At 41.8% G+C, this 11,757-nt stretch overlaps 1 long non-coding RNA gene across 1 annotated transcript in view; it reads left to right on the top strand.

The window, feature by feature from the left end:
- Positions 1–7,391: 7,391 nt before the first annotated feature.
- The window catches only part of LOC142057206 (uncharacterized), a 39,109-nt gene continuing 34,743 nt past the window's right edge, over positions 7,392–11,757 (top strand). The window contains exon 1 of the long non-coding RNA XR_012660575.1: positions 7,392–8,173. This is a non-coding gene — a long non-coding RNA (uncharacterized LOC142057206). The remainder of the gene's footprint in view (positions 8,174–11,757) is intronic.

Below are 11,757 nucleotides of genomic sequence, written 5' to 3'. Positions count from 1 at the left end.
TCTGTGACAGACTGTTTAAGAAAAAAGGTTGAAGAAGGTATTGGCTCAGAGTATTTTCTCAGGGCAAATATGTACCAGGCATTTCAGAAAGCAGGTAAAGATAAAATTCCAGCTCGCTATTATTTGAGTGAAATACAAATGCAACAATTACTTCCAAGGAAGAAGAAGACGCATGATTTAAATATCATTATGATAGTCTTTTGTGGGGCGCAGAAAAAACCTTTACAGATGTTATTGGCTCTTTGGGGTTATACTAAAATAAAAATTTGGAGAAGTGCCTCATTTGAATTTATTCTCCCTTTGTGGTCCATCAAAAAGAATTAATCTCCTATTCAAATGACTAGTCAATATGTTAGTCAGATCAAATACCACTAATAAGATGCTGAAAATGCTTCTGAGGAACGGAGGGATTTCTTTAACAAGCCATAAAGTGCTTTTTAATCCGTTTCTGACTTGTTAAGTTCTTTGTGATTCTCACAACTCTTCCATCATGACGCAGTTTCAATTCTTTGTGAGGAAAGAAAAAAAATCAAGGTGTAAATCAAGGGCAGTGCATAGATATTGCCTTTTCTCTCCAACTGTTCCCAAAGCCACTGTGGTCCTCGTTGTACTTTTCCTATCTCGCATCTATTTAAGACACTGGTGCTGGTGGGTGTTTTGGCTTGATAAAGCTATATTTAATGAGGTTGCCGAGTCATTGGGTCTAAGTTTTGTTAAAGATACAAAACAACATAAAAGAATGAAACCTTGTTGCCTTGCTACAACAGGGGTAGGAGCCTTTGAAGAGAAGAGATGCTCCTGGTACCCTGAGACAAGGCAAACCTGGCTTCTCAGCATCTTGCAAGCAGTGCTCTCTCCTTTGCTTTGAAGAGCTATCTGCTGAGTTATCTGTCTGAGAAGAGTGGCCTAATATCGCAGTTTTGCTGCAGACAGAGCCTCAGCTGCTTGGGGCCCAGGGACGTAGGAGTTCTCCAGATATATCTTTCTAACAGTGGAAAGAAATGCTGAATAGATGAAGATGTTATGAAGAGGCTGATGAGAGTGTGTTGTTTTGCATAGCTTCCTGGTCACATCAGCAGAGCAAAATTTTTCTGTAGTTTAGCTCTGCATTTAGAGAACAATCCTTAACATTTGCCTCATACCCGTGATGCATTTCCCGCCCTGGTGATGTCAATGGCAAAACCTCTCAGCCCATTTTGCTTCAATTGAAGTCTGATACCCCTCACTTTAATTTTCTTTCTTTTTTTTTTAATTTTTTTCTTTTAAAAATCCAAAGCCTAAACGTATCTAAATTTGGGGATCTGAGCTGCAATTAGAAACTAAACACCTAATTAAAAAAAAAAAAAGAAATAAGGCAAAGTATTTCTGATTAGGGTTGTTCTCCTTCCTGACTTTGCTCACCTCTGAAGAGTTCAGACTAAGTCAAACTTCATAATCCACTACCAAGTCTTTGGAGATAACCCTGAAAATGGCATGTGAAATCCCCCTTACGACTTCGTTTATTTGCTGGAAGCACAGTACATCTGACTATCCTTATAATTCCTGATTGATTGAATTTGTAGCTGATGTTGTAGTGTATTTCATACAAGTTTATCTCTAAATTTTGTGTGGAATATGGGGCACTGTCCTATGACATACTTTATTCAATAAAAGTAAATTAGTTCATTCATGAAAATAAGTTTTGTGGGATTAAGCCTGTGAATACCAACCATTTGGGACTGAGAAAATAAATAGTAACGTTTAATAAATATACAGTGCACTAAGACTATATTTATTAGTCTTTTGACATTTTTATCTGGCTCCCATAAAGAAGTCGTTGGAGCTAGGACAACAACTGGTGCAGGTAAATTTCCTACATTGTGAAAGGATCTGGTATTTAGTTTATGGGAAGCAGGCCTGAGCAGATGTGAAAAGTTCAAATAAAGGAAGGCCAGATTAAACGCACTTTTGTGGCTGGAAAATCAAAACAGATGTTATTATTCAACCACAAAAAAATCTATGTGCACTTAAGTAGCGTTAGGTGTCTGATCAGTTACTTTTTTTTTCTTTAGTGAAAATAACAAACCAATTATAAAATTATATAGGCTGATAAAATGCTTTAAAAAGTTACCAATGGACTAAACAGTTTGGTCCTGTAGCTAATGGGAAGAGGTAGAACCAAAGTAGATCTTCCAAGACCAATAGAAAGGTGAGCAAACCTATTTTTTGAAGGGAGAATCAAGAAAGGGAGATGCAGGCACTGGAGGAGGAATGAAAGTGAATGGGCCCTCCTCTCTGAACCCCTGATCCATATCACAGAAACAATGATTTAAGATGGGTGCATTTTACAACTGTCCATAACCTTTTCTGGAGGCCTGCCCCTGTGAAAAGGTCCGTGTTGGCAGAGGATGACAGGTACTGGAGGTCCTCAGGAGCCCTTGATGATGAGCAAACGTTTGCAGGGTGTGAATGCTGGCAAATGGTTTTACAAATTATTTCTAATTAAAAGAAAATGCCATTTACATTCAGAAATGTGTAAGAAACCACATAAAATAAATGGAATAACACAGGAGGAGTGAAGTGGGTAAAAGCCAGCTCATGCAGGCAATGGAAAGAATGTTTTTCTGGAAAAGATGACACGGTTTCAGGGACTTGTTTGTTGGCCTGGCACGTTTTTGTTCTTGATACAGAGCTTTTCTGCTCTTGCTTGATGGGGGTCAGAGCTAAATGAAGAGTAGTTCTGACTTGGTGGGGCTGGCAAGCCTTCTTAAATACGTCATGTAAAATGGGGAGCTGCTAGCCAGTGCATCCCTGTTCAGGGGGGAAATGGAGGCTAAGACATTAATATCTCAGGAATGGCAAAAGAGAGAACTAAGCTGCAGTCCATTTTTGTTGCAATTTTTTGAGTCGCTGCATGAGCACTAAGGGTTTGCATGTTTGGGATGTTGTGTAACACCAGAAATTTCTCCTGCCCACACTGTCATTCAGTAATTGATCATTGTTTGCCTGCTTCCTTGTTTTCAGCATCACCAGGTCTGATGTTCAGACTTCCAAACCTACCTCTGGGCTACCCTTTCAAATACACTACTTTTCCAAAGACGAAATTGCCTTTCGCTGCTGTAATGTCTGAACCCCTCGGTATGGGCAGTCCGTGGGAGATGGAGTATTGCGATGCTTGGGAGACATGAGGTTTCTCCCCAGCCCTTCTGCTTTCCTGCAGCATTTCTGGGGATTAGTCACATAAATCTGCTCTGAAGAACTGGACTTATCTCAATGCAGAAATAAGAGTGGTATAGCCAAAGCGTGGCTATCATACCACTTAATTAGGACTAGTAGCTTTGCTTGGTGAACCCATAGCTTATTTTCTTCATGCACATGCCTAGGACTCATTTTTGCAGTGCCACGTCCTCTCTCACGTATTAAGATTACAGGGTGTTACCTCTTAGTTTAGTCTAAAGATTGTTGTAGCTAATCTGGGCTCTGCTCTGGTCCTAAAGTTCCGTGATTAGTTGCAGGCAAGGATAACTGCTCTGAGTATCTAGGTCGTTTTAGAAAAAAAGAGTTGTAGAGAAGACTTGTGTGACTGAGAAGCTACTTTTTCCCTTATTTAAAAATGCAGCGGTGCCGGAGGCCGCACCTTTCGGAAGGTGACTACTTAGCCATGATTCGTCGAGTTGTTAACCAGCTGTTCCTGGGAAGAGTGCAAAACTGAAAAACCCCACTGAAAATGTGATTAAATGTTTACTCTAAAGGTGGAATCATGGTTGGCTTTCAGGCAATGTCTGGGTCCTAAAAGCCAAAACCAAAAGGTTTTCAAAGGTCTGAAATTCCTGTTGAAGTCTGTGTTTTAGTGACCTAATTCCAATTGAAATACAGTGTAATTAAGACTTCCGAGACACTTGGGGTTTATTTCTAAGAATCACTTAGATGACCTGTAGGCAACTTCCAGCATTTTCAAGGGACCATATAATTTTAAAACTATGAATGTTGGCCATTGCTATCAGGGACCTTAACAAGCCTCTGTAAAAATGCATATTCCTTAAGAAAAAATTATCTTTTGTAGCTTCAAGACACAGCTAATTTTATTGCCTCTTCTCACTTGAAAAGGTCCTTCCCATTCTTAAGGAAACTGTTCGGATATTGCTGTGAAGGTGGAAAACACATGATGTGGGAAAAGGAGAAGGGACCCTTTGTCTTTGCCTTCTTTCCTAATGTGGATGCTAAGTATCTTCGTGATGCAAAAGGGTCGTAGAGAGCGAAATGTGTAAATCATTTAATAGGCAAAAGAATTGTAAGATAGCAATTCACCAGAGTAAGGACAATAGAGTACAAAATGCCATAAAAGATAATAGGCTTATATGAATTGGCATGTGTTAGTGATTATGCAATCATTCATTTCCCACAGATTTCTTTTTATAGGAAACTTCGGAAAATCCCTAAAGAACTGACCGAGTCATTTAACCACAACAGGTTTCTTTTCAACATGGCTAGGAGTGGGCGATAAATGTTTTCACATATTTATGCACTGATGGCTTGTTTTCATCTGCTGGAAGTGGTGGTGCAGAAGAAGGCAGAGGACGGTGGCTCAGCCCCACGCCAAGTGGGTCCTCCTCCTGCCACCCGCCACGCGGGACCGAGTGGCAGAGATCCAGACGGGAACAGACTCATGTGATTGGGAGCTCCGAGGTTTGGTCCATGCCTCATGCGACAGGCACTGGGGAGGCTGAGGCGAGGGATTTCTGCTTCAGCGAGTGTTTCCAGCACTGAGCTGGATGCAAATCCCTCTGGCTTGCAGTGAGCAGCTGAGCTTTCCTCGGTCACTGGCAAAAGTAGTCATTTACTTCCTTGCTCTCATAGACTGTTTAAATACTTGTATTTCTGACAACAGTTTTCCTTCACCAGTGGGCTAAGGAAAACAAGACCTTGATCCACACTTCTGAGTTGCTGAAAGTTTTTTTTTTCTTCCCCCCCCCCCCCCCCCCCCCCCCCTTTTTAAACAAGCTCTTTTCCTTGCAGTCTTCCGAGAAGTTGCTCCCAGCCTTGAAATGTCCCCGCTCTTTCAGGATTTATCAGTGAAGGACTCACTGCTCACCAGGCTGCCTTGCTCCAGAGAGGCCCTGACTGACCCTGGTATCCTCATGTGCGTATCACATATTTCAGACCACCTCCTGCTAAAGCATCTCTGGCCTGAGCAGCGGCCAGGGAGGTGCGGAGGCTGCTCCCCACTTGCAGCTCCTTTCCCTGCTCCGCTCCCCTTCCTGGGGCTGCTCTGCTGGCGTTGGCAGTGCTTGCCCTGGGAACCTGCTCGTTGCACTTTCTCATTGCATACGCTCATCTACAGCTTCACCTCGCGTCAGCGTTGTCCAGTTAACACTTTTAACAGGGTGCATCGCACTGGAGCGGGCGGCATGCTTCGCTTTGCTTTGCACCCCTCAGCCCTGTGGAGCAAACACGGCAAAGCCACGGTGGTGGTGACCGCCGTCCCGCGAGGAAAAGATGGGCATTGAGTAGGTTTATGGTGTTTCCTGGAGCTTGGCACACCTGCGGCACCAAAATATGTCAGCCTGGCTCAGAGTAAGTAAAACGGGTTTACTTACACCTGTCTCATAAGAACCTCTAAGCATAAATTTGCTGGTATCATTCAAACCATCTTAGTTCGGTCAAAGTGTTGTTGTTGCTCCTATATAAATAGCAGTATGAAAGGGGAATGGGGGAAAGACTTTGAAGTCCAAGTCCACTTTAAAAGACTGAAAAATAAAACCGGTTGGAGGATCCAGATCTCCCTTGCGGTTTGGCTTTCAAATCTAGAATTCTGATGTCTGAGACATGTCATAAATCTAAGCCATCCATCAGGTTACAGACATCTCTGAATATCAAATATTTTATTATTAAAAAAAAAAAAAAAAGAACAAAAGAAAGCTGTCCTTTAAACCCTGCAAGTGGTTAAAAATGGTCATTAAGAGCATTTGCAAATGTTTATCTTAGCTTAAGTTAGATGGATGCAATTTTGATTAGGCCATGATTTTTTTCTTTTAACTACATTACTAAGTCAGCTATGAATAGTAATGTTTTCATTTTTAAAATACGTTGACTCCCTTCTCCGTTTCAGCCCTCTCCTGTCATGTTTTGAACTGCAGTGTACATGCTAGGAGAGGAGAAAAACAGAAGGGTGAAGGGATATAACACAGTCTGATCAGCCCCTTCTCAGAACAGCAGCACTCTCACCAAATCCTTCCCCTACGTCAAAACAGCAGCAAAACCAGCTTGCCACCCCCCTGCAGCGGAGAGGACCTGCTCACCCGATGGCTGCTGGTCATCGGCAATCGCTCAGAGTCGGGAGCTTTGCATGAGTTTGCTTCACCCCGAGTATCTGAGCTGATCGTGGTTGTATAAAGTATGTTTAGGAAAGGCCGTCAGCTCCAGTTGGCTCAGGGCAGAGCTTCTAAAAGGGGAAATTTCTTGATAGTCACATAATAAATTTTAAAAATTTGTCATCAGTGGAATCACGTACGATGGTTCTCTCTTTGGTTTGATTAAAAACAGCTTGTGATTTTGGGTGTTTTGGAATCAGTCACTGGTAAATAGTGCTACCTTTTTTCTTTTTCTTCTTGTTTTTTGGTGTTTGGGGTTTGTTTGTTTGTTTGTTTTTTTTCCTGCTACCCCTTGCTTTCTCTTAAATCTCTCCATATTTTGCATCTGTGTTTCCAGTCCCCCACTGAGGGGGGGTTTAGCTCACCAGGAGCCCCTCTGCTCTGGGGTGTTCAGTAACCACTCGAGCCAAGCCGTCTGACTGCGGTCCCCAGCATTTACTCATTATTTTCTAGCGTCAGCCTTTCATAACACATCAATCAGTTTTACTTGGCACATGCCAAAGATATCTCAACACATCTCAAAGACATAGTTCATTCTACCAGGAAGGTCGGTATTGCAAACTCTTATTTTAACGTTGGGTTTAGGATGCCCTTGGGCAGGTAGCATCAGTCAGCAGAGGAGAGGCATTTGTTAGGCTGGGTGTAAGTGCTAGGAAAAACAGGCCGTTCAGCTGGATCTGGTGCCTTTGCTGCTGAGAGCATATTTAGGCCCAACCAAACTGCAGTGCGTGTTCAATACATCTGAATACAGCGGTCACTTCTGTGCTGTGCCTGGTTTTAGTAAGCTGGCCCATAAAGGAGATGCTTCTCAGTAATCCACTGGTGGAAGCAGTGGGTTCTCCCTCCTCCCACATGCCGCTGCACAGCAATTTCTCTGCGTGGTCTCACTTACCAGCATGCAAAGTTTTAAAGTCTTTTTGCAAATATTGCTGAAATATTTTTTTTGCGATTAGAAAACAGAAAGACAAGGTGAACTCTGAGCTGCCCATCATGTACTTTATTAAACAGGGCATGAACAGCAGTCGGAGTTACTCTTGCAGCAGTGCCTTGACAACCAATGAATGTCTGTGATTTTAAAGTAGTGTTAATCTAAGGCAATGAGTTCTGAGTAATGTTTATCAACTGTATTTTAATGACTTGTCAGTTTTCTAAAACACATGCTGAAGTATTTTAGAAATCACTTAGTAAATGTAGTTTTAATTCTTTTCCCATATGCATGGGCTGCTACTTACTTTAAAAAAAAAAAAGAGATTAGAAGGTTCAGATTTAGAGCAGCAAATTGCTGTGCTAATCTGCAGGTATTTCTCTTCTCGATACGGCCACTAATGTCTAATCTTAGCGACGCAGGCCCAATCATTGTGCTTTTTCATTAGAGCTGCAATGAACTGTGTGCCAGGGACTTGAACTGTGGTGAGCAAGCTGCTCTGAGCTTGCAGGCTTTCTTATGAAAATGGAGTGTCTTATGAAAGAACAAGCCTAAAGAGAACATGGTAAGATCATGCAAAAAGTTGGAGAGTTCACAATATCAGCTCTGGTAGGAACAGCATGCCTTTGAACCCTCTGGGCAGTGTGGCGGTTAGGGCTGGCCACGAACAAGAAGTCTGTGTTGTGAAAAATTTTGAAGCCTTTTAATTTGTTTCCATTTCTCAGGAGAGAGAAAGTAAAACCTCAGGAAATTATTTTTTTGCCTACAAAATGTTATGGAGAAAAGCTACAGAGAACATCTTTCCCTGCTGGATGCTGTCTTCAACGTGGGCAGTTCAGAGTTGGGATTTGAACCTGGACCTCCCGCCAGCCCCAGGCGTGTGACCGTCAGGCTACGGGTGAGTCGGGATCGACTTCCTCCCTCTTCCCTCCTGCTGGCCAAAAGCCTCATCCGAGACTTCAAAAAAAACCCTGCCAATGACGCTTTTGGAGAAACAGATACTTTTGGAGAACAGATCTGTTTGGAGAAACAGATTGTGAAAGATTTAGTGCTATTATAATTTTTTTGGATAGAGTTTTGATGAACCTTTTTTTTTTCTTTTGCTGGGGGTTGTAATGGTCACGACTGGTCTGAGACATCGGCGTGATGACGTGCCCTTATGTGGTGTGTAACCAAGTAGTTTTGGTACAGAGCTTAACAATCGGAGACACTCATTGCTGTTTCTTTCCTTATGAGATGGGGTGTTGCTTTTGAGCAAAAGGGAATTATTTGGAAATCCTCACCTAGGCACGAGGAGTACCTCCAGGGAGCTATTCCTCCGGTGTTTCTGAGCATGGAAGTCTTGATAACTGCTTTTGTTCAGGTTTTCTTGTTACTTAAGCTTTGTTTTCATGTCCTCCTGCGTTGTTTCCAGTATTTCGGTGTTGCTGCAGCCAAGTGACCATGCAGTCTGCTCCCATCTTGCTAAGAGCTGATCCGTCTCCCCTCGGAACCACCTCTTCTACCTGTGTCTCTGTAGACTCCTGATTTTTTTTTTATAATCTTTCATCTTACTCATTTCAAGTATCCACTAGTTTTGATCCTTCCCGAGTAACTTATTTCTCAATTCTTTTGGTCCCTAGGAAAAGGGATTGAAATGATACTTTGAAATCAGTGGTCATTTGACCACAGACTTTAGAGACAGTTGAGCTCAGGAGGACCAAAACAGTGAACACAGAACAGTTGTAGCCTTGGTTTAATATTTTGAACCTAATAAGCCTAATCCTCTTCTTTCTGTTTTTCTGCTTGGACCTGTGGCCCACTGTGTAAAGCACTTAGGATGTGGCAGGCACTGAAAGACATCACCGTCACTTTTCCAGAGCAGACTTCAAAGGAAAGCTCACTTTTCCTATTGCTTTTTATCTTCCTTCTATTCCTAGTGCTTACTTTTTTTTTCTTTTCTTTTTTTTTCCATGCTGCCGTTCCAATTTTTGCCCGCTTTTAATTTCTCTATTAACTTTAATTAGACTCATGAGCTTGATCACCAGGTGGGTTTTCCCCAAGCTTCCACAGCAACGCTTTCCATCAGCAACAGACTTGCAAGGGAATTTTGTTAAGCTGCAGATAGGAGATAGGAGCCTAATGTTATCTGATACAGAGTGCTTCATTGCTAAGTGTTTTGGTTTTTTTTTTTAATCTGGTGAATTTGCCAGGAAGCATTATATATTTAATTATTTTTAAGCAGGCAGGCTCAGGAGCCCCTGATCGGTGGGGTATCAGAGGGCAAATGAGAGAAGAGGGACGTGGTGTTAACCAGGGGAATGATTCATACCTCTGAAGTTAACCAAATGCTTGTGTATCTTGGGGAAGAGGCTCTGCATCTTCCAACTGCCTTTTCTGAGGAAAATGCAGTGTAGGAAAAAAAGAGGGAGAAAAAAAAATAAAAAGGAAAAAATAATTCCTGGATGGACTTCTGGAGAATTTCAGCACATGTGAAGTTCACCGCTAGGAAGGAAGATTGGCACGCACCTTTTGGGCATCTTGTGCATGGTTTTCCTGGGCAGGTTCTCACAGCATAAGCTTTTCCTGTATCAAATGCTAAGCAGCAAAAATTACGAGCTATCGAGGTGAATTACAATTTTTGTAGCCTTCGTTTTGTGATCATTTGCATATTCAGAATCTGCCTTGGGTTTTCTTGTTTTCATTCTTCTTTTAAAACAACATTTACCTGAAGAAGGGCTTAGTTTGGAGTGCACAAAATAAGCATTTTCTCTGCAGTTGACTTTAATTCTACAAAAAGAATTAACACTTAGAGCAGAAAACCTTCTTTGGGTCCTACAGGGCATTAGAACATCTCAGGTACTGGCTGCTGGTTTAATAAAAGGATAGGATTTCCATTTACTTCAGGCAGGCTTAATGTATTGTTCTTGTAGTGAGACAGTCAGAATGAGTCAGGAGCCAAAGAATACACTTTATAGACACAAATAATCGTAAATTCAGAATGTCACCTTTAGGCAGAGGCATTTTTATTATTGTTAGTGGAGCTGCTGAGTAGGTTTGATGTTTTATTCTCTTGAGTACTAAATGTTCCAGAGTACCACAGCCCTATCTTTATCAGGCTCACAAGGAGGGAGCACAGCCAAACTTGCTTCCTATACTTCTCTATGATTGATAGCAGATGGCATGCTTTAAAATAAACCTATCCATTAGCAGTCCTCAGTGTTTTTACTCAAGGCATTTACAACTGTCTCAACCAGAAAACACATTCGCTCCACAAGCTAGTTTCAGTCTGCAACAGCTGTACAGGTGCAAATCTTTCATTAACTCTTAAACCGTGCTGAAATAAACGCTGCACTGTGTTTTATTTTCAGTGGAGAGGTTGTTCTTCGGAGGAGGAGTGGCTTCCTTCTCCTTCTCCGTGTAGCAGAGATTTGTGTCAACAAACCAATATTAAAATAGGGGTTGGTGGGGGGGGGGGGGGGTTGCTGTTGGGTTTTATTTATTTATTTATTTATTTTCCAGTCCCCTGTAAATTTTTAGGATGTGTTATATTGCTATGAGATAAACGTGGCTGTTGGTAGGTTTATACTCTATATGGCCGAGTACTGGAGGACTTGTAATTGGGGCTGGCACTCCTGGGGGATGGCAGCTGCCTCCTTTCCCTGTCCCTGTGGCAGCGCTCGCTATAATGCGATGGAGGAGAGGCTGCACGTGTCCCCCACCTCTGCCTCGCACCGTGGCCATTTTTCTCTCTGGTTTATTGGAGAGATGCAGACATTTCATACGCCCACACACATATACATATTCAACCTGATTCTGAGCTCATTGATGGCAGGATATTCCATAAATAAATTGCTCAGATCTGTCCCTATATTCCATTTATTTTGCCTAGATTTCTCTGCAATAGTCATAAAGGATGTTAAAATTTACCCAGCAGTCCTTCCAATACAATGAACTCCCAAGCACCTCCCAAACATTAGTACACTAGCAGCTAGAGCTTAAAATATTAGTAGCAAATCTTTACTATTAGCATTTAGCATTAATATTAGACAAGATCTTAAAATATTAGAGGCAGATAACACAGTATTAACAGGGGTATAGGAGTCATTAAGCAGAATAACCGTCACTGACTAAACGGATGCTGAAACTTTAACATGCAAACCCGTGTAGATGATAGGAACTTCACAGAGACAAGAGGATCCTTTCATTTAAAAGGAGGTTGGAGAGACGAAGGTTAGGGATTTGAAAGCTGGTAAATAAAACAACACAGCGGGAAAAGTTATATAGAATGTGCCATCTCGTTAGCGGCGATCATGTCCTATGTTATTTTTCTTAAATTGAAAAGATAAAACAAGAAGACAGGCAATATTCTGTTGCAAATAAATGGAAATTGGGGCATTTTTTTTTTTTGTATAAATCCAAAGTAGCAGGAGGAAAATACAAATGTGCTCTCAGCACTGTAAGCCCACGTAGGGTAGCGGAGGTGCTAAAATGATTTAACAT

This window comes from Phalacrocorax aristotelis, chromosome 5, assembly GCF_949628215.1.
Source record: "Phalacrocorax aristotelis chromosome 5, bGulAri2.1, whole genome shotgun sequence".
Classification (NCBI taxonomy): domain Eukaryota; kingdom Metazoa; phylum Chordata; class Aves; order Suliformes; family Phalacrocoracidae; genus Phalacrocorax; species Phalacrocorax aristotelis.
This window is presented reverse-complemented; position numbering and strand designations above follow the sequence as displayed.